Here is a 23,301-nt window from a genome sequence, read left to right as displayed (position 1 = left end):
TCCCCCTGGTATCTGTTTGCCTTGTCTCTCTGGGCATCTCACCCTGCTATCGCTGCGTTTGTGTTGTCATGGAAACAGCAGTGTGACAGGTCCTGGGTGGGCGTGAGGGATGAGCTGTGGGGTAATGGCCAGGTTTTTACAGCAGAGGGAGAGAGGATGGCGAGGAAGCTTTGGGTAAGGCATGAATCGCTGTAGGCAGACGTGGTCGATGGGATGCTGAGAGGGCTTTGCCTCCAGAGGAGAGGAGAGGAGAGGGGAGGGTTTCCTCCCTCTTTGCTCGCAGCCTTGTTGTCATTGTGCTATTAGTTGACTTCAAGTTGGCCGTCCCATCTGTTCACAACAGAAAGAACTTGTCAACACCAACCTGCACAAGATGTGTTTTTGGGGTTTATTCCAGAAATGATTTAAAAGCACTCTTAAGCTGACATGGTTCAAGACGTGTGTTCCAGATGATGCCTTTCTTTTTTAAATGTCTTTATTTATGTTGCTGTCTGATGTTCCACCAGACCAAGTGGGATGGACGTCTGCCCAATTTTTGTGAGAACATTAATAAATATTAGTGATACTACTAGTCTGCCTTTGATGCCCAATGCTAAGGAATTTTAGACAGGGTACACACATAAAGATCAGGCTGATTTTTCGTCCTGATTTCCCCCTTCCCAACCAAGGATGGCAAACACTATATAATTTTATGTCTTTTCAGATTATCCAGTGGTCTGAGGTCTGTTAAGAGTGAAATTGTCCCTGTAATTGGCTCCGAAACGTGTCGGGGTTGACGATTGTAATTGTTCAATATTCACGACCAAATGTCTTTGTGTGGAGAAAGACAACAACTACCGACTCATGACCTTGTGACTTGTGACCTGATACGTTATGGAGCCAATTTAGAAGCAAAGTTGTTGAGATAAACGTAAAACAGCGCTTCAGGCAATTCAGGTATCGGAATTTCCGAGTTATAAATTCTGATCTTTGAGGTGAGCAGAGTGCAGCAGCAGTACGTAGACATGTCTCAAACATGGCTGGCAAGTTTAGATAGTTGCTGGATTTGTAATACAATCAGAATTAAAACTGGCAGCATCACAACAAAGCCTGCCTTATGAATATTGAGCCTCCTGTAAGGGCTCTTTCTGCTCACAGGCAATTCAATGACTTCAACCGTCCACACTTCCACTTATGTAGGTCAGCCACAGTAAAGTGCATATTGATCTCAAGCTAAATGATATTGTGGGTAGTCTAAAGCTCATTGGTAAGAAGGTGCCCTCCACCAGTTTGGCTTAAACAGATGAGACAGCAGAGGTCACATGATTGTGCGACAATGCTTCTGCAGCTAATTTCCTCCATGCTGCAAGTCTGCTTTTGCTTAGTTGTTCAATATGTTAGATTGAATAACTGATACAATGTTGAACATATCAGTGGCTGGTTTTTCTCCACACTCCAAGCTTTTATTAGATCTTTTCGCAGTCATTGTTGCTTTAGCACATGGTGGGGTGTTAGCTATGAAATAAGAAGTAGCGGTATAGATGATGAATCCTGAGCTTTGGCCAGCTAAAGATAGGGCTTTCAAACTTTTGAAAGCCAATTAGTGTGTTTGGCTGAATTGCAGTTCCCACTGCCACATTGTGTTAGAACCACTGGATGATAGTGAGGATGCTAGCATGTGGTTGGCACCCATCCCACTGCCCAGGGTGGAATCCTTGGCACTGGAGGAGGGAGGAAAAACTTGGACAGAGCAAAGCTGCCTGTTGTAGTGGGTGGATGGTCAAGAAATCAAGCCAAGTGAAGCAGTTCAGAGGAAGCCTTGTGCACACTCTTTTTTTTTTTTTTTTTTTTTTTCTCCTCCTTCTCTCTGGGAGGGGGTATGTGGCATGGCCCATTTCAGATGCTGCTGCACCATGGCTGAAGGTAGCATGGAATAACATGTGCTGAGATGCAGCATTTTTCACTAGCCTGTAATAAAGCCAGAGGAATGCGGGGGTTTCAGTTTCAAGCTTTTCTTTTCTGTGCACACTAAGGCTCAAAACCCTGACCAATCTCTCTTTCTCTCTCTCTCTTTCTATTTCTGATGACTAAGCAGTGATCTCTTTGTGACCTATAATAAGACTGGATGCTTTATCTGTTCTTGAGTGGGTTGAGTAGAGTTAACAGACCTCAAGTAAGTCAATATTAGAATTATTTTGATGTAAATCAAAGTGCAAACCAGTCTGTTGTCCACTTATTTTGGTGATAACTATTTAACAGTTTTCATGTTTAAAAGCCTTGTGTGATACTCTCTCTCCCCTAGTATAAAGTGAGTGAAAATATCTTATCAGAATAGGTGAACACAATATACTGTACATAATAGCTGAGGTGCATATTATTAATCTCCTTAGCTACATGGTACAAAAAAGCCAGCACCTCTTGATGGAACAATGGCAATAACTGGAACTAATCATGGCGCTTTGATTTAAGGATGTTATGTTCCGAGTAGTGGTCATGTTATCCTGTGACTGAAAAGATGCTGTTGAAGATACAGTATTGTGTTGTAATGAACAAGTAGTTCAGATAATTGATTGCATTCAAATCTAAATAAGGCACGGGTACAAATACAGGTTTAGCTGTTGATGTATTGGTACGAATGGTGATAAGTTTACCTGGTGACGCGTCACAGCAGCATTGCACCTCCAATTACACTGCTGCTGTGCAGGGTTTCATGCAAAACTTGAGGGTGATGCTCCGGTTGGCTGTAATTAAAGATTTCTCTAATTATGTTTTGGGACCATATCAAGCATTTCCATGGCCTTTTTCCCATTAAGCAGGTGTTTTATGCTGTAGCATTGTGGCTAATGTTGTTCCTGCTTGATTTCAGCGTAACTATTGAGCTTTTGTAAATCATCTGAAGCATAAAAATGCAAAATTAATATTAGTTGACCCTATTTAGCATGTTTGGTACAATTTTAGGAAATTTAATTGACAGTAGAGTCATCTAAACAGAGGATGATGATGAAACGGAAACAAAACGGCAAAGTTTAGACTGACGCGGAAATAGGTGTACCTGAAACAAAATTTGGGACATTTTGAAACAGAAAATCTCCCATTTAATTGTGAAAGTGATCAGCCGTTTACCTTTTTTTTAATTTATTACAGATTATAAAATCTTTCTAACATAATTCTCAGTTGGCTGGCTACATGCAGACCTTTAGTTTAGCTGACAAGAGTAAACGGTTTCTGTTGCGTGGAATACACAAAAGTTTAATGTAACGGTTCACTTTATAAACTTGGATTAGAGTCCAAAGCATTTTTATAGGTTGGTTAAACAGAAACAGCTTGCACGTTGTATAAATATGTCACTGGGAGTTGGTTCTTTCTGCCAGTAGCAATAAGATCAAAGATAGTAATGACTGTACGCTACACATGCTTTTGAAAAAAACTCTCTTGGCTTCTTTGATATTTTGATATGAAAAGCCCCGCATACTGTACATCCTAAGTAAACTCACAGATCACTAATATTTGTTTTTTTTAATCCGGTGAACTGCCATGTGTTTGCATGCTCATTTTCAAAGTGCTTTCATTCATACATATTTTCTGTCAAGGTTTGCGGTTTTGGCACTTGTCAATGAAGGTTGTCAAAACAAACCTGCTTCCCATCAAGTCAGACATTGGAGTACAATAGAAAGGCACTTGTAAGACAGGCTAGTAATGGTCCACCAATGCTTGTGCTGCTTGAGCTGAAATAACATCTCCGCCCTAAAAATATTTATCCAGATAAGATATAAAAAAAATAAGTGACGACAGGTGTAAAATCATTACGTTATCTCTGGTGTAACAGAACTGTTAGATGTTGGAACAGTTAGGGCTGAAAATGTATTTCTAAGAATACAATTCAGTAAATTGTTTTATTCTGGAAGAAAATAGAGATTTTAATTGTGTGGGAACAGATTCATTTAAGCACCAATGTGCCTGTTAAATATGCATGTTGTATGTGTGGCAAGAAATTAGCAAAATTAGCATGTGTTGACCCCATGATCGTGTGTTATCAAATTGAAGTTGCTTTATGTAGCCTTTCAAATACATTAACAAAAAAAAACTTCTTTATATAACATTGTGTTCATCTAAACTGAGATGTTTGAAGATGAAAGATACTGTTTTGTTTCTTGATGTCAATTTATTTTATTTTCAACTATTTTTAAGTTTCCATTTACATGATCATCATAAATCACATCAAATTAAATCAAACATTATTCTATATAATTTTAACTGTATAGAATTTAATTCACTATTGTCTTCACTGAGAAGGTATTTTTTCGGCTCCAGGTGAGATGAGGTTAAATGGTTCCTTGTAGAGTAAAGGTTGCAGACCCCTGACCAGGGGAAGGGGGTTAGGAGACCCCACTATAAGAGCTGGACCCTCTGAATTTAATTCCATAGGGTGAAACAATGCAGATGCTAAGTTTGTTATGCTACTATAACTTAATTCCAGTACAGCCTTTCTGCAAAATAAAAAAACAGAATACATGTAATCTGTTGTTATGCTTTTCTGTTATTTTAAAAAAATGTTAAATCTTTCAAAATTATATAAAAGAAATGACCTGTTATTTCAGCCGCTGCTCATTGCAGAAAAACTTAATATTGACGCAAAAATATTTAGCAAATATATCTCGAGTCATTGTCAATCTTAACTTCTTACGAAACTGCGGTACGCCAGTTAAGTCAACTATTCATTAGCATGCATGGCTATGCTGTACACACTCCCCGCCCCTGCTCAAAAAAAGGAAAAAAAAGGTGCAACCAAATCCTGTGCTGGTGCGACCAACTGAGAAAGTTAGTCGCACCAGTGCCACCACTGGAAAAGTTAGTGTATAGCCCTGCAACTAGTTAAGTCAATATAAGATTATGTTTATTAGTGCTGCACATTTGCTACATATAAGTTGTGGCACTAGGTAGGGCTGGGCAATATATCTTGATTCAAGATATTACTTTTCCACTTCTGATATGATACCGATATTGCATGCAGTCTTGCGTATTGGCCGAAACCGATATTGATCAACGATATCAGCACGAGTCATACATACCTTTATTATTTATTTTGTAGTGTGGAATGTTAGAAAAGGCTTGATCAAGTGATGTTACTCAAACAGAGAACAATAGTCAGCAACAGAAGGTTACTTGGTTGGAGTGCGAACCACAGCCACGATCAAGTTCGATATTTTTTTCTGGCTGATATCGGACCGATATCCGATATCAATATCGGATCGGGACACCTCTAAAAAAAATAACTTACAAAATGACATAAACAACCCAACGACACCAAAAACACACACACACACACACACACACACACACACATCAGAGAGAGAATATATTCAATAATACCATCAACACACATAAACGACAACAAAAATACACAAAATTCAGAGAGAAAAATATACTCAATAGAAATAACAGACAAACAACAAGAAAATACACAAAATGACACAAAAAAACCCACAAAATAATGATGGAAATTATCTTGATTAGAACATGAACTGAAAATACAAGAGTCAGTCTTGGTCTCACATTAGGAGGGAGATGACCAGAAATGATAAAAACTATAGAAATACATATATCCAGGAGGCTCTAAATACTGTTTCATTCCACTTATTTACAAAATGTGATTCTTTAAAATGTGTGTTATCACTCATTCATTCCATCATTATGCTCCAAAGTTATTTTTTCACACAATTCTGAGGAAAATGTTGCAGTCGGACAGAGGGGGTACTTGCATTAAGAAATAAGAGAAAGGGGGTACTTGAGCCTAAAAGGTTTGAGAACCACTGTTCTACAGATTATCAGCCTCTGCATGTGCATCACTGTGAACTGTACCCAGTCACATTGTCTCACTCTTTAGCTGATCCAGTGACATAGTTGTGTCAGCTGATCTCCGCTCTCTCCCTCTGAGTTAACATGGCACCTTATTCAGAGTTTGCTTCCACTGCACAGCCTCAGGCCCTGCAGGAACTAATTCCACATAAACTGGGACAGACAGTACAAGGGGAAAGACACACAAACCCAATCTGAAAAGACACACAGCTGACAAACTAGCCAATTAAAATACAAGCACGATTAATCAGGGTTAGCTTCTCTTGCACATTTTTTTCCTCTCGTTCTCACACCTGTTCTTTCTGCTTTTCTGTGATTGTTGCAGTAACACATTTGCTTTCACCTTTCGTTGTGACACATGGTTTACAACAAAACTTAGCGGTCTCATTTTGTTAGTTACACATTAGTGTGTGCTGATGCTGATGCTGCAGCTGACTGAGTTGGTTGTTGTTGCTATAGGAGCAACAGATGTGGAGGCACCTGTTATTAGGCTGCTGTGGAGGAACTCAGTATGTGCACAAATGACCAACTTTGTTCCTTCTTTCAGATTTTCTCAAAATACAAATGACTTTGACTTATATGGAGGATTGACTAAATGGTGTAAATGTTTTTGAGATTAGAAACCAGGGGCGTCCCGATACAACTTTTTAACTTCAGGATTACTGTTACCAATATTGCAGCCTCGTGTATTTGCCAATACTGATACTTAGGGCTGGGCCAAAACAAATAAATTTAATTGATTTATCGAATTTGTAGATAAGAAAACTTTTTTTTTTTTTCTTTGCAAATTCGAGTTTAAAAGATACTTGTTTTTACTTATTTTGTTTTGTGGAATTTTGGAAAAGGCTTGATCAAGTGATTTTGAAACAGAGAACAAAAGTAAGCAACGGTAGGTATGAGAAAAATGGACCCATTTATTAGTAATCAATACACAAATTTCAACATTAAACATTTACAATTTAAAATAAATAACAATTTAGAAGACCCTTAAAATCCTTCAAATGTCCTAACCCTAACCCCGAAATCATTTGATACTCGTTTTTTTTTTTTGTTTTTTTTTTTTTTTTTTACTGATATCACACTTAATAAAGCCTTATTTTCAATTTCATTGTCCTGACCCAAAGAGGCATCAACAACATACAGTATTCAAACACTTGCAGACAAATTTACAATGAAATAACAAACAAGCTCTATTGCATTATAGCGGAACCATTGGCAAAATGATTTAGGTTCAATAAAGCAATAACATTTAAGGCACTCTTTGTGTTTTTCTTCTTTCTTAATATCAAACCAATAAATAATGAATTCAGGATGATCAGTTTAGTAAGTTTTAAAACCCATTGCAGTGTTTTTTCTCTCTAAAAAACAAAAGATTTTCTCTCACTGATATTCTTAATCAGTGGTAGTTCCGGTCTCGATCTGTGCCCGTAATTTATGTAATATTAAAAATACCTGAGCAAAATAGTGCTTTATTTCCCCTGTTTGTGCAGTGAAACCACCCTGCCAATTGCTGTGCACCACAGAGAAGCAACTCATTCTTTTAGCATTAAGACACGTTCTTACTTTCAACAAACATCACTCATTTATTACTCAATGTGCATCCTTTTACAGTTAAACTATTAAAAGTGCCGGTATGAGGAAAGTCTGATTTGTTTCACACAGCTCTAATAAGTAGATCATCGCTTTAAGCTGCTGCTGCTCATGTTTCTGTAACCTCTAAGCTGCCTTTAGCTCCACACCCTCAACCCTGTGGGTGGCAAAGCTGGTAGACCTTGGTCACCCGGTTTAAAATTATACACTGCAGGATATCTGTTGTCTGAATAATCTGATTTGGTCATTTCCATTACATCCTCCACTACTTTCCGCCCCCACTGAAGGTATTGATTTTAGGTTAAAGACGATAATCTTGGTCAAACACCAACATGACTAGAACTGAAAAGGCAAGGTATTATCATTAGGGTAGACATCATCCTGGATTATTATTGAATTGATGGCCATTAGTGGGCCATTCAAAAGGCACCCAGAAGGAAGTCCATTGGTGTTTGGCCTCTTTGTGACCTGGCTATTATGTTCAATTTCTAGCACATGAACTATCTACCCTTTGTCTTTTTAGAACCTGATTAACTGGCTCATTAGTATTGTTAACCTAGCCTGGTTGACGAGGCCTTGTACTGCTCAAGTTTCCGCTTCTCACTCCTTTTCCATAGTACTTATTTACCTTTTTATTTTATATTTATATGTGTTTGTGAAGTGAACTTGAACCATTAAAATACCAAATTGTTTGCATCAATTGCATTAAGGTTAGTGTAAAGTTCTGGTCTACGTAATAAAACTCTCTATTACCAGTTACACTCTAACAAGCGATGGTCCGTGTAAAGGGAGCTTGAACTTTTAACCTGGTGAACTTTGACCTCTGTAACTACCAAACAGATGGTTTTGACTGTGAGTGTGTCGTACAAATCAGTTGTCCTCAACCACCGAGCTGGACCATTTGGTACCAGGCCACCAAGGCAATGTAAAGTTAAGAAAAATTCATTTACGTCATTCTAATGTATGTTCAGGTAGACAAGTCTACCAAATGCTCAGATTTTCCATTTCAAATTTCTCCAATTTTGTTTCAGGGTTTAGCAATTTTAGCGTTACGTCCGCATCACTTTACACTTTGCTACTTTGTTCCTATTTCATTGTGTTTCCCTGTTTAGATGACTTTACTGGTGATTAAACTTCCCGAAATCGTACCAAACATGCAGAATTGGGGTAATAAAGTCCACTACTGTTATTCATTTTACATTTGTTCATACGTAAAATGGAACAGGAGGGTTACGCTGAAATCATGTGCAAGTGCGTGGCCGGAATTTAACTTGTCCATTAACTGCTTGCTTTACGTGGAGAAATGTGTGATATGGTCACAGAATCATTTTTGTGAAACCTTTTACTACCAACCGGTGAATCGCCTTCAAGGTTTGCTCGAAATCTCAGAATCCTGCTACACATCGACTCACCATATCTCCAGTAATAAAGCTCCAATAGAGTTTGATCACTGAAATTCCATCACAAAAAAATATGAATTTTAGCAGTTCCAAATTCGGATTTATACCATAAAAGCATCCACACAATAATAATATTCATTTTGGTGTCCCACTGTAAACTTCTGTAGTAACAGTGTTGGGCTCTTCCACTGGGATCCTGAATGCAAGTTTTCAGATGCTTTTACAGTCAACTGCACCAGTTATACCACTTTTATTTAGGCTGCGCGGTACTGTATACCGGTTCATACTGAATACCGGTATTTATTTTTGTTATATGAAGTTTTAATATACAGCCGTACCGATGTATTTGATTGCACAACTTTTGTAGCGCTTTCAACGTTGCTCTTCTAAATAGGAAGGTAAACAGTAGCGCACTGGTGTTAGTTGTGGTGTAAATCATACGTGTAAATGGATAAGAAAGACTCAATTGAAATCTCTGATGCTGCATGTGAGCATGTGCCTGCATGCGCATGCCTCTGCTACAGGAGAACAGCACTCACGGACACAGAGGCACACTTGGCTTAGCATGTCGGCAGTTCGGCAGCAATACACAAAAAAAAAGGAGCAAAGGATCGCAATTTGTAATTCCTATAACGTGGAAATAAGTCCTGGTGGAGCTTCAAACATAACGCTACCTTATTCATCATAACAAACCACCACACCAATGAGTATGCAGCATTTGAAGCTAGAAATCAAGCTAATGCTAAAGCTAAGCTAGCGCGGCAAAGAGCCATTGGGCTGATGTTGCAAACTTGTATTACTACTAGACCATCTTAAGTCAATCTACTGCAGTCATTCCTCTCTCATCTTACCTTTATTTATTTTTATCCTCTGTTCTTTATTTATCCCTTATCCTTATATTTATCATTATTATTATTATTATTATTATTATTATTGCTGCTGGCTTGTGTTTTTTGTTTTTTTGTTCCACGCACCGACTACTAAGTCAAATTCCATGTGCTGTTTTTTGTTTTTTTTTTTTAAAAACTGTACTCTGCAAAATAAACGATTCTGGTTCTCAACCAGTAGAAAATGCTGTGAACACCTGATTATACATGAATAGAAAAAACATACCGTGAAAATGACAATATATATGATATATTTTTGGTCATACCGCCCAACCCTACTTTTATGTTGTTCCTCTAAAGGAGAAAAGCAGTGGTTTTACTGATGGTTTAGGAGGGATTACTTGATCTGATCTTCTTGACATATATTTACAAACATAGAAAAGATTCATTTATTAGGGTTTTTCCTCTGAGCTACTTAAAATAGACGAGTGTTTGTTTGACCAACTTGGTGGAGTTTGCTCACACTTTTTCTGTCACTTGGTCTGCAGATCAAGGGCTGGACTGAAACCAAGGCTGAGCATGTGATGGTATTAAAGGTCAGAGGAAATCCCTCCAGAGGATGGGAACTCAGAGCAATGGAGAAAAGGGATCCAGAAAAAGTGCAAAACTTGCTCAGATATAATGTTATAAATGTTCTTAAAGATCAGAATAATTGGAGGGATTAAAAGCTCAGCATCATTTACAAGTGCCTACAGTTTCACTATGGGTTCTCTTCAGGATTAGATGTGATAATGATTTCTAAAGTTTTACAGGTTTGACTTATTTGTGTTGATGTAAAGCAGCTCAACATACTAGATTTTCCACATTGCACTTATTAGGTTCAGTCAGTTTATGCTGTTATGTCACTTTATGACATCACTGGGGTGCATTCCTCAACTAGCTCTCTTCACATGTACTTTTGATAAATACTGTTTTTTTTTTCTTTTTCTTTTTTTTTTTAAACAAAAAAACAGGTTTGTGTTTTTCAGTTGGTTTGTGCGAAGTGCTTCTGTCCTGCAAAAATTAGCATTTTGCAATTACTGTTTGAAATGAAAAGGTTTTTTTTTTCCTGGTCTAATTAATCTCGCACTATGATTAAAAAGGCATACGGTGTTCTACAAAATAATATGCTTTGAGATCCACTAGACTGAATTGTTGAACTCACACAACCATGATGTCGATACAACTTGTGACAGTTCACTGTGAATCATAATATGACAAATTGTTATTTCTCTACCTTTGAGTCATTTTGATGAAGACTTATTTATTATTTATTTATTTATTTATTCAGTTCATTTCCGACATGGTTGCAATCACAGATAATCACATCATTGTTTTTTTTGTTTTTTTTTTTGTCCTTTTGCATGCTGGAAAGGGCGATGGAAAAAAGCATTTTGCTTATCCAGATTCGTCCCCTGATTTGAACACAGATAATTTTACATCAAACCTCATTCTCATCTTCTTCATACCATAATTTCATCTTTTCATTAACGTCTCTTTTTTTTTTTTTTTTTTTTTCTTTTTTATGTGATGTGTTCTCCTCTGCAGTCATTGTTCCTGTTGTTACTCCTCCTCACTGTCCTTTTTCTCCGTATCTCCTCGAGCTTTCTTTTCCAGTCGTTGTTTACGTTCCTCCAACTCTCCAAACGAAAAGTTCTTCTTCTTTCGGAGTACCTTCATATCCTCGGAAAGTCGCCTCAGCATACGATGCATCAGAAAGGCACATGCACATACACATACCCCCATCATTAGCAGGCCAAAGCTCATGACCCCTAGCAGATAGATGTCCTCCACATCTTCCACTGTCAGAGGGGAGAGACAGAGCATCTGGCTTCTCCCTCGTGCATCCATGACATATCCACTTGGGTATGTGTCCTTTGGACACGCTGGTTCGTGCTGTAGTAATTGCCTCGTCGTGAAGATTTTGTTGATGGCGCTCAATGACCAGTTGATGAGTTCCCTGTCGTCGCTGTATAGTTCGATGAAGAGTTGACTTGAGACCTGTATGCGTGTAGAAATATCCTCCGTGTTTTCTCCTTAAATCCTTTCAGATTTACGGATTGTTGTCTCTGCGTCAAGGCTATTCCAGAGGTTCATGGCTCTATACACAGTACTATGTTTGCCAACGTTCGATTTGACCCTGTCTGGTCTGAGCACATTATTATGTCTGAAGTCGTAGGAATTTTGATTGTATGTGAAACGTTTTTGTATTTGATGTGGTAGTTTTTTAGATGAAGCCCTAAATGCGTGTATTTGTGTGTTGTAGTGTATTATTTCTTGCAGTTTTAGGTATTTTGCCTTCTCGAATAATTCGTTTGTGTGTGCGTTGTGTGGTGCTATATGTAAAATTCTTATAGCTTTTTTTTGTAGTTTAAATAGTGGTCCAAGATACGTTTTGTAGTTATTACCCCATATTTCAGAGCAGTAAATTAAGTGCGATGCTATGAGTGAAGAATAGATTGTTTTAAGTGATTTGGTATGTAGGATTTGTTGAAGCTTCCATAGGATGTAACTGCTTTTGGCAACTTTGTTTTTAACTATTTGTATATGTTTTTTCCAGATCAGCTTGTCGTCCATCCACACTCCTAGTACCCTATATTCTTTTTCTTGTTCTATTATTTCCATGTTTAGTTTCAGTCTTATATCTCCTGTTATTTTTCTCTTTCCGAACTTTGTGTAAAACCTGAGTAGAGGTGGAGATGATCCTTCATTGTGGGCTGTAAACTGGTTGAGTGTTAAATACTGCGGAGCGTCCATTCACTTTTCTGCTTTTGTATAATGTTTGAATCCTTCACTCTGCATCTGGTTGCCCTGATGGCGTAGAGACCGTGTCGAAAACAAGATGACATGATGGTACACGGCTGCACTGACACGTTAGACTTTCTGTAATGGATATTTGCAAGCAACAGAGCCTCTGCCAGGTTGTTGGAAGTATGTGACCTGATGTCTTACAGACACAGGTGATTAAGGCACTATGGTGTCATTATGATATCACTGTAATAAACAGCAGGAGAAGCTGTCCATTGAGGACTTTTGTGCATATTTTGATCCATATTAGGGATGTTCAATATTAGCTTTCTTTCCCCCAACATGCAGATATTGTCCTAAATTTCCATTATCAACTAATACCGATATATACACGGACCCCTTCCCTTCCCCCAAAAACTAATAAATCACATAATATATCTCTCCATTGAAATATTAGGTTAGGCTACTTACAATGCAATGCACCACTGGATGTATTCTATAAATAAACATCATCTGCAAAATAAGAATTCTTATTCAACTGTAGTCACGGAAAAAGTGCCGTAGTCACATACTCAGATTTTTCAACATCTGTGGAAAAACTGATACCGATGTAAACCGATATTACAGTTTATGCCTAATATCGGGCAATATTATTGCCCATCTCTAATCCACGTCATATCTGTTCTAGAACTGGGCAATATATCGAGAGTCGAGATATATCACCAATTTCTGTTTTTGCTATAAAGAAAATTACAATATTGCCTATATCTATATTTTTAGTTTATAGCTTTTGAAAAAAAAAATACTAATTTTAGGAGTCTCTGCATGAAAAGCACAGTTGGATGGATTGCTGAGTGCATTCTAACCCAGACTTCCCCTTAAACAAGCCACACTCACTCACACATGCTGTCCCTTATAGGAGAAAAAAGACTGTTTATTAATAAATGTGCTTGTGTGGCATTTTGCATCAGCAAATTTATCCCTGAATTGTATTTCTAATAAGACTTTATAGAGTTACAAATATTGAGATTTATATTGTATATTGTCATTTTGACTAAAAATATTGAGATATGAGCTTTGGTCCATATCGCCCAACCCTAATCTGTGCACACAATGACATCATGAGCTGGTCTTGCTTTGTTGCATTTGTCGAATTAGTTTTTTCATTTTTGAAAATATTGCAACCCCCCTGCCATACTACTTGTCTGTGGTTAATTCATTATGCAAGTAGAGGCTTGTCCTGTGTTTTTATTTACATTTTTTTACTTGACTGCAGGTAAAGTAAAAGGCTCTGCACCATTGGGACTTAGTGATATAAAAACTTGCAACACAACGAATAGATGCTTCAAAATGTTGGCAATAATCAATTGTATTGGTTTGTTGCTGCAGCCCTATAGTTGGGTAAAGCAGTTCTACAGTCTTATACAATTCATACCTGGTTCACAGGATCCACAGTGAAAAGCATTCATATAATAATCCTTTAGTATGAAGTCTGGCTGCAGTCAGATGAGGGCAAATGCATCAAGTGTTGCAAAATAGGCCTTGCAACTTTTTATAATGGCTGTCGAAAGCGTGTAATTTTCATGACATCAGTAAGTACAGTTTGAAATAGTTTCTGTCCTTCTGTTGTGCTTTAAATGTTGTGGCATGATAACATGTAGGAGAATGCTGTATGACATGCTGAATGTAAGGCTGTGCGTGTAGCTTTTCTGCCCTGGTATTTTTAACAGCTGAGAATTCTCCATGGCGGCACAGCAGTGCAGTGGTTAGCACTTTTGCTTCACAGCAATATGGCTCTGTATTCAGTTCCCAGGGTGGAAACTTGATGCTTTTCTGTGTGGAGCGTTTACATGTTCTCTCCATGCTTAGTTTCAGCAAGATTCATTTTGTCTTCTTTTTGATGAACAGTATGTTAATTTGAGGTTTAGTTTATTCAGACAAGGTTTTTTTTTAATCTTGTCTGAATAAACAAAACCTCAACATACTATTCAAAAAGAAGGCAATGAATTACACTGGAATATTACACGGAAGTCAAGTGAAACTTCAAAGGAACCATCAAAGGCAATCAGCAGAACTCCTCTGACGAAGACTGGCAGTTGAAAGTCGAAACATGTCAGGAGATAAAAATTTCCTGAAAAATGTTGTCTGAATAAACGAAACCTCAACTTAACATACAATTAAAAAAGACAATTAATCTTGCTGGAACTATTGCATGGAAGTTGAGTGAAACTTCAAAGGAACCATCAAAGGCCATCAGCAGAACTCCTCTGACAAAGACTTGCAGTTGAAAGTCGAAATATGTCGGGAAATAAAGATTTGCTTTCCTGGGTTTCCCTTTAGTACCCTTTCTTCCTCCTACAGTCTTAAAGAAACAAGTTAAATGGAATATCTGAACTGAATACATTAATAAACTATTCTATCACGTAAAAAATAGCTTTCTTGAAGCACAATAGCATAGATCTTTTGTCCACTTGATTGTTTTTTGCAGCAGTTTTGTAATTATTTTAACTTCTGTTTTTGCAACAACAAAAAAAAGTGTTTGACAAACCTCATAACTGTGGGATCATAATTGTGTCTTTCTGTAACAAAACAGGCAATAACAGTCTAAAATGTCCATTGTTAAAGAACCTTTAGCCTCACATTGCCACCCTGAACACAATGCAGCTGTTAGTTTAATAGAATGTCCTCACCAGAGGCTTTTTCACCTCTGTGCTGAGAGGATGTGCTGCGTTACTCCATGTACTGTACATCACATTGTTGCTGTTTTCTTTCTGTAGAGATAAGTGGATGATGCAGAAAGGTTTCCTAACATTAGCAGCTAGCAGAGATGGCCTGAGGGAATTACTGGACTGAAACCAAGGTGAGACACAAAACCGGAGCCAGAGCTTTTCTAACTCTATTGGGCTGTGCAATATGGCAAAGACACTCATCGCCCAACACCAAATGTTCTGCTTTTCGACTGAACCCAGCTTCTGAATGATGATAAATATGCCTCTTTGAGTCATACCCAAGAATTATTTTGGGGCTCTTCTTGTGATTCTGTGTAAATTTTTTTCTCACAATATGTTTTTGTTCATGTCTTTTATACATGCCCTGGCATTTCTATTGCACGATATATCAAGATGTGAACTAGAAAATACACCTTTTGAAAGATTAGTATATCGAACTAGTGAGAAAGTGAAGGTTCAGTTCCCTGTGCGCGTGTAGCCTGCTTTCCCCTGACGGTCTGAAACGTGTGTTGGGTTAATTGCATTGCTGTCTCTGAGTGAATGTATGTGCCCGTGTTTGTGTGGGAGTTGTGACGACTATTGTTGCTCTGGGAATAAACCATCGGCATTTGGCAGAATCGATCTTACCCATGCGTTGGCTGTTTGCTTGATTGAGATGCTTCTTTACTGCAAAAATAAAGGAAAAAGGTGAAAATTGTAGTTTTCGTCTAAACCGTGAACATGTGGTTTGTTGAAATTTTTGTGCATTGCATTGTGGGATGTGGAATCGCGGAAACAGGTGCATAGAGGCGTTTTTGCTTTTTTCTGATGTGACGGGGAATACTGGAAACAAACTAGAACAAAATGAAATTGAGGTAAGAATAAAGTAAAAACACTGTATGCATCTATTTAGGGGACTCGACATCCCACAATACAATGCACGAAAATGTCAACAAATGCCGTGCTTTGGCTTCCACTATTCACTTTTTGCCTGTTGCTGCTCTCCGTGGAACTTGTTTTCTCAGATTACCTTTTACCCTTATCATTGTTTAAGATGAAATACAATGATTCTGTCGTGTTGTTTATCTAGGATAACAAATACAAAATGAAACCTGATTGAAGCATTGCTCAGCTGCACTAAAAATAAGTTTCTATTGCATTTTAAACTTAAACATGCTGGGTTTTTTTGTTTTTATTAAATAAAAACATATTGTATGCCTCTTAGATCAATGAATCCAACAGCATTTACTCCAAACATAAAGAAAAAAAAAGATCAAAATTGCGGCTTGAAACAGAAAGTTTGTTTTTATCTTCACCGTAAACATTTGTTGACATTTTTGCACATTGCATTGTGGGATGTGGAGTCTTATAAATGGATACATAGAAGTGTTTTTACGTCATTGTTCCATTGATATTAGAATTAAATGAAAACACTTCTATGATTCTGACTCTGCAACTCCAAATCCCACAATGCAATGCACAAAAATGTCAACAAACGGTGTTTACGGTGGAGATGAAATCAAACTTTAAAGCAGCAATTTCCACCTTTTTTTCTTTTCTTTTCAGGAGTAAACAATGTTGGATTCATTGATCCATGAGGCCTACGCTATGATTTTATGTAATAAACACTTATCGAGGGTAGCAGCTTTAATCATAGCTTAGTGAACAGTAACTTCAACCATATGGAGTGCTCAGATTGGTAGAGTGATATGTCAAAGTTCCCCGGCAGCGCTCTCTATCTCAGATGAAGTGTGGACTAGATTGTTTGTCAGGAGATTTTTTTTTATTTTATTTTTATACCAGTTAATCAACTTTGCCATCCCTTGGTGGCTGCCACTCCAGTTCACCTATCCCACCAATCTTCTCCTTCCTGTGTTCTCCTGACAGCCAGAGGCCGCCGCTCTGTGTTCATTATACAGAAAGCCCTCTCTCTGCCGTCCTGTGACGTCCCGAAGTGACTGCCAGTGTAAAAGATTGATGAGCATTATCAGCTTTCAGTAAATGGGGGGAGGGGGGGAGCTGGCTCTTGGTTGCACTCTGGCACTTTAGAGCCATTACCCTGCAGTGATTCCAGAGTAGGAAGACTCTTGAATAGCACTTGGTAGAAGGTAAATTGTGTGGCTCTCTGTTGACTAAATCAGCCATAGAAAATTTGAATAATGTGACTCTTTTTCAAAAAAAAAAATATTGGACAAGATCATGATTTGCGTTGGTACAAGTGTGTTACAATCTTTACTCTGAGTTAGCATATCTGTCTTGGCTCATTAGTGTTTGAAGGTCACTGGTTTGTGTCCATTCTTTTAAAAATTATTCAACCCTCCATCCAGGGCTGGACCAAATTTCATATGTCAATATTTGTATCTCAACATTTATTTTCTCAAAATGAATGTAAAGACCTTTATTAGGAAATTTGCACAGTTTCAGCAGCAGATAAATAAAATAAAGTAAAACAGCACAAAATGGAAATATATGATATCTTTTAACTCAAAGTATGACCAGAAAGACAATTCTGGGTAAAATTTTCTTCTTTCTTGGTTATTGGCATGTTGCAACCAAGATGAATAGGTGCATACCGCCAGCTACTGTACATGTTTTATTTCATTACTTATTGGTACCAAATTTTGGTGTTTTCTCCTATAACTATATATATATATATATCTTTTTTTTAAACCTTTATTTAACCAGGAAAGTCTCATTGAGATTAATAATCTCCTTTTCAAGAGAATTCAAGGGGACTTGTTCAAGGTTTCACAGTGATGGGAGTGGATTTGAACCTGCAACCCTCCGATTACAAGCCCACATCTGTTGCCACTAGGCCACCACTGCCTAATATATAACTATATGTCCTATGCTGTTCAGATAAGTAGAGAAAACAGCAACTCCTAAAACAAGTATTTTAATAAAAAAAAAAAAAAAATGCTATAAAATCAAAATATTTTTATATAGGTGATATTGTAATTTTCAATATCACCAAAATGGAAAACTCGATGTCTTGAATGTCTATATATTGCCCAGACCTAGACAAGATCATAGTCTCTGTTGGTGCAATCTTTACATAGGGCTGGCCGATATATTGTTATTCAAGATATATCCAGTTGTCCATTTTGGTGATACATAAAATTACCATATTGCCTGTATCGATATACATATTTTTCATAGCTTATTTTGTTTTAAAATACTCGTTTTAGGAGTTGCTATTTTCATTACTTCTCAGAACTGCATGAAAAGCTCAGTTAGATGGATTTCTGGGTGCGTTCTATCCCAGATCTTCACCTAAACAAGCCACACGGCAGAACTCACTCACACGTGCTGTCCTTTTATAGGAGAAAAAGCCAAAAGTGTCACACATTGTTCAGCTGTTTGTTAATAAATGTCCCTGTGTGGCATTGAGCAACAGCAAATTTAAACCAGAATTGTCTTTCTGCTTGGAATTTATTGAATTGAAATTAACGAGATTTATATCGTATATAACTGTTTTGAGAAAAAATATCGAGATGTGAGTTTTGGTCCATATCGCCCAGATCTAAGTTACCATATATGTTTTAGCTCCTATAGATTAGTCCTCTCAGTGTTTGAAAATGATTCAACCCACCATCACTTCTCCTTTGTCACCAATCCCCCGTTTATCTCTGACTCAAACTCTGATTTTGCAACATGTAGATTAAGCTAAAATTAGCTGTCAGCAAGGCCAGAGTTCATCACACACATACTCCACCCACACTGCCTTCCGTTGTGAGGTTTGCGGCATCATGTTTTACCTGTGTGTAAGACAGAATATTGTTTTGTGTTTTGGGACTCTCCGCACTTTCTCCATACTCTCAAATATTGAGATGTAACCTAAGAAGACTGGCAGCCCTCCGAGCTCCTCCCACCCTTTGTGGGAAGTAAACAGTCCATGTTGCAGGACTCCAGTAGCTGCTTTTATTGGCCCTTCCTGGTTTTTCCCTCCCTCTCTTTTCCTGTCCGTCTCTCAAACGCAGAGAAGCCATGTGAGGACAGATTACAGATTACACACTAGGAAGACGTTGTTCAGTGCTCCATGCAGGTTTCTGCACTTTCTGGAAGCCCCCCCCCCATCACTATCATTATAGCAGAGACTTCAATCACTCTGTAGTTTGTGATGCAGTTAAATGCACAGTCATGCCCAGCACTCTGAGCAATAGAAACGGCTGGGTGTGTTTCTATAATCAAAGCCCTGCTAACCCACATGATTACAGGAATGGTGCACTGACACATGGCCTCTCTGTTTAGCAGACACAAGAGTGTTCCCTCCATGCTGCTATTCTTTTCCACTCCATTGTGCTAGAGCGGGAATGACTGATTTATTCATAGCAAAGATGATGTGGCCATCTTTTTCTATTTAGACATGTGTGATAGCTGCACAGTTGGAAAACTTAAATGGTTTCAACTAAATTTACTTTACATATCAAATAGTAGCTCTGTGCATTGCCATTAATCTGACGATACAATACGGTTCATGGTTTGTATGTCACGATATGATATATCCTGACACTAAACAATACGATATACAATGCGATATCAGAATCTTAATATTTACAAGTATAAAATGGTATGAATAAAGTATTTCAAATTTTTTAAATAAATTATCAAAAACAAGTGATATGTTTATCAAACTGTGAAATTACATTTTTCAAAAAAGTTTAACTGTAGCTTCTACAACTCATTCTGATTTCGTTAAGTTCTTAAATTCTTAAAAAAAAAAAAGTAAGCACATACATCTATAAAAGTGCCCCGTATGTATGAAAATAAAATGACTTCCAAGCTAAAATGCATTGAGCAGTGAAGTAATTTAACTAGGTCTTATGGTGCGTTCACTGACACCTAGCGATCGTGTGTTTACGTGCTATGCATATGCGTTAAAGAAACATGGTTTAAAAAATTGATTTGGACATTTTTTGGATCGATACAATAATTTTGTAGTGAAATATTGCCAATTTAATTTTTTTCTTACACCCTTGAAGCTGAATCTTGCTGTTTACAAATCTAATGTATATTTTGTTCAACAAAGTAGAGCTGGATGTGGAAAACAATAGTGTCCATCCATCCTGACATATTTGGCAAATAGTGTTGTGTAACGTCACATTTGGTCAGCACTGATCATTCCCTGTGTGATAATTCATTCCTTCCCTGGCTGAATGCTGCTTGTCATGTGCTGGTTGAGTTTGACTGGAGGAAATGCAGTCGTCTCCAGCCCAGTGATCAGCAGCAGGCCGTCAGTGCCAGACTGGTCGGCTCCAGCTCCGTCCTATAGAGTCTGCTTTAGTGACAACTAAGATATAAGCAATGACACACACCTGATCACCCCCCCACCCCCCATCCTCAAGTGCACCCAGTGTTTTCAAAGTCAGTTGATTTCTCCAACTTTGTCTTTCCGTTCCAGTGGTGTTGTACTACCACTAACTTAGAGTGTGGACTGAATGTGTCCCTGAAATGACCTGCATGTGCAGAAGAGCTCCTGATGTAACATGTGACCACGCAGGGCCGAGGGGTGGTGAAAAAAACGGATTAATTTTTGATTCTATTGTTTATGATTATGAATCAACCCTTAAATTTCTAAAGATTGATTAATTACATTTTTCAAAATTGTAATGCAATCCAGGTGAGTCTTCCCAACAGGGATCGACCAATATGGATTTTTTTAGGGTCGATACCGATTTTTTTTTTTTTTCTTCTTCTCATCAGCTTTAGCCAATGACCGATGTGGACTGTCGATATTTGGAGCCGATACTACTTTTGCTTCCTCAATTTACAGCATAAAAATTAAACAATGATGATAACAAATGGTATGAGTCTCAATTTTTTAAAAAGGAACATTTATTGAAATTAACAAAGGTGAGGTAGAACAACAAGTAAAAAATATTTCTGCCCTCTGAAAATAATGCGGATCGGCGAACGCAGCAGCCCACATCAGCCGATGCCGATACACGTAAAAAATGCATATGGATAATCGTTAATAATCAAAGATCGGTTTGTAATCCAATCGAGACGTTCAATAATCAAATCTGTAAATTGGGATGATTAATCACCCTTAGCAGGCACGCACTGTTTACACCAGTGTTAATCTGTTGTCATAGTTATCATGAACTACTACTTTTTTGTGACAATAACTTGACTATGATAATTTTTTTTATTTTTTTTTGATGAAAACTATATCAAAATATATATTTTGTATTTGTGTTATACATTTGTCACATGAGGTAAAATCCAATCTGAATCCATGTCTGTTTATTTATTAACATTGAATAATACAGTTCAATATCAGGTTGATAAATGGTAATTAAATCTTTAATAAATGTATAAATAATAATTTAGTGCACTATATCTGTAGCAGACTTGGTGCACTAAAATCTTAATGTGATTTAGTTGAATAAAACTTGACTGAAATAGTCCTGATGAATAAAACGGACTTGCATTTTAGTCAAAAACACTAAAACTAAATCCAAATTTTCCATCAAAATTAACACTGATTTACAGATGTATTTATGGAGGAATCTCCTCTAGGGGTGTGTGTTTGGCACTGATAATATGTATATTTAAATATTTATTAATTCTAAGACTTCACTACTTCACTTCCTCCTCCACCATAGTTAGTTTTTTTTACCCCACGTCCTCGTCGAACGCAGAATTGTTGCATTCCAGTGATGTATAGATGTGATCGGATTAACCTGGTCGTTCAGACAGCAATTTATCAGATTAGTATCCGATTTTGGAGCACATATGAAAGTGGCATGTGAAAAAAGAAAATTGGACTGTCTTCAACAGATCAGATACAGGTCGCATATGTGCAAAACAAACAAATAAATAAATAAATCAAGTGGGCCACATTTGTCTGCAGTCTGACAGTGACAGTAGTCTGGTCTAGTCTAAGCTTGTCTCTGTGCGCGCGTGTGTCTGTGAGGGAGACGAGATCGTCCCTATGGAGGTGTTTATTTATGTAAATAGAGACCTGAGACCGTCTCAACTTTAAAGCAGCAGAACAACTTCACAAGAAGGTTTTAAGCCCTGATAAAGTTTACGACCAGGCACCATTTCTGTCACTTCTTCTTTTCAGTGACACAATTAGAAGCTTACCAAACAAACATTGTGAGATCATAACTGGAGTATAAAAGGTCTCCTCTTTCAAAAAAAAAAATATCTCTCAAAGAATTACAAAGTATGAGCTGACTGTTTATTAACATTTGATTGTTTCATGTAAATATTTTATCATCAGGGAAATAATGTGCTTAGGATTTTGTCCTTTTTTCCCCCTAATGGACGTGTTGTGGCTTTATTCTTGCCTGAAAGAAACTCAGTAGCCACGATTTAGCGATGACTAACATAAGGTAGCAGTAATGACACACAGACCATATGTCCCAGCTTACAGTACTAATGAACTTAATGAGCTGACAGCTTGATGAACTGTGGTTTTGATAGATGCCTTCCAGAAGATGCCAATCACTTCTATGCATAATGAGGTTATTTATCCAACCCCCACTTACCCTACATTTCTCCGGGTCATTGATGTCCTCAGCACAGCGGAAGTGCAATGTTCATGCATCGTCTCATTACATGACCTGCATTAAAATGTAATGCAGGCAATTAAAAGGATGTTTCTGTTTCCGGTTTGATGGTGAACCGCAATGAAGTTTTAGACGGTTGGAGTCGGTGTTTAAATTTTTAATTAATATTTGAACACAGTGTGCTCACAAGACGGAAGAAAATAGTGTATTAAGTATTAAACTTCTGGTTTTAGTCTGAGATGAGTGTTTTTTGTTGTTGTTATTTTTTAAAACCTGGATCTGATCCAAATGAAACTCAATGGTATAATACAGTCAAGTTCCATAAAGATTAGTTCATTACAAACTGAAATTTCACCAATGATGAGTGAGAGGGGGTTTTCAATTACATTTAAACCGATCTAAAATCAATCTATTGATCTGGATCCCATCCAAAATTGAATGGAATCTTGTAAATACTAAATACTGCTAACAGACAAAACAATCAAATAAGGACACAACGGTGAACATATGACCTCCTTGGTGCAGGTAATACATATTTTTGCTGCTGTTGACCCTGTTGTTCTGCTAGTTGTTATATTTGATCACTGTGTTGAGAAATTAGAAAACAATGTTAGGAGACATAGATACAGTATGT

General features: G+C 37.5%; 1 protein-coding gene across 4 annotated transcripts in view; it reads left to right on the top strand.

The window, feature by feature from the left end:
• The window catches only part of ncoa2 (nuclear receptor coactivator 2), a 79,911-nt gene that overhangs the window by 8,103 nt on the left and 48,507 nt on the right, over window positions 1–23,301 (top strand). For 3 of the 4 annotated variants that reach the window (XM_028433940.1, XM_028433937.1, XM_028433939.1), the window contains exon 2: window positions 15,217–15,299. The exons of the other annotated variant lie outside the window; for it this stretch is intronic. The gene's annotated coding sequence lies outside the window, so the exon portion shown is untranslated. The remainder of the gene's footprint in view (window positions 1–15,216; window positions 15,300–23,301) is intronic. 4 annotated transcript variants of the gene reach the window in all.

This window comes from Gouania willdenowi, chromosome 20 (assembly GCF_900634775.1).
Source record: "Gouania willdenowi chromosome 20, fGouWil2.1, whole genome shotgun sequence".
Classification (NCBI taxonomy): Eukaryota; Metazoa; Chordata; class Actinopteri; order Blenniiformes; family Gobiesocidae; genus Gouania; species Gouania willdenowi.
This window is presented reverse-complemented; position numbering and strand designations above follow the sequence as displayed.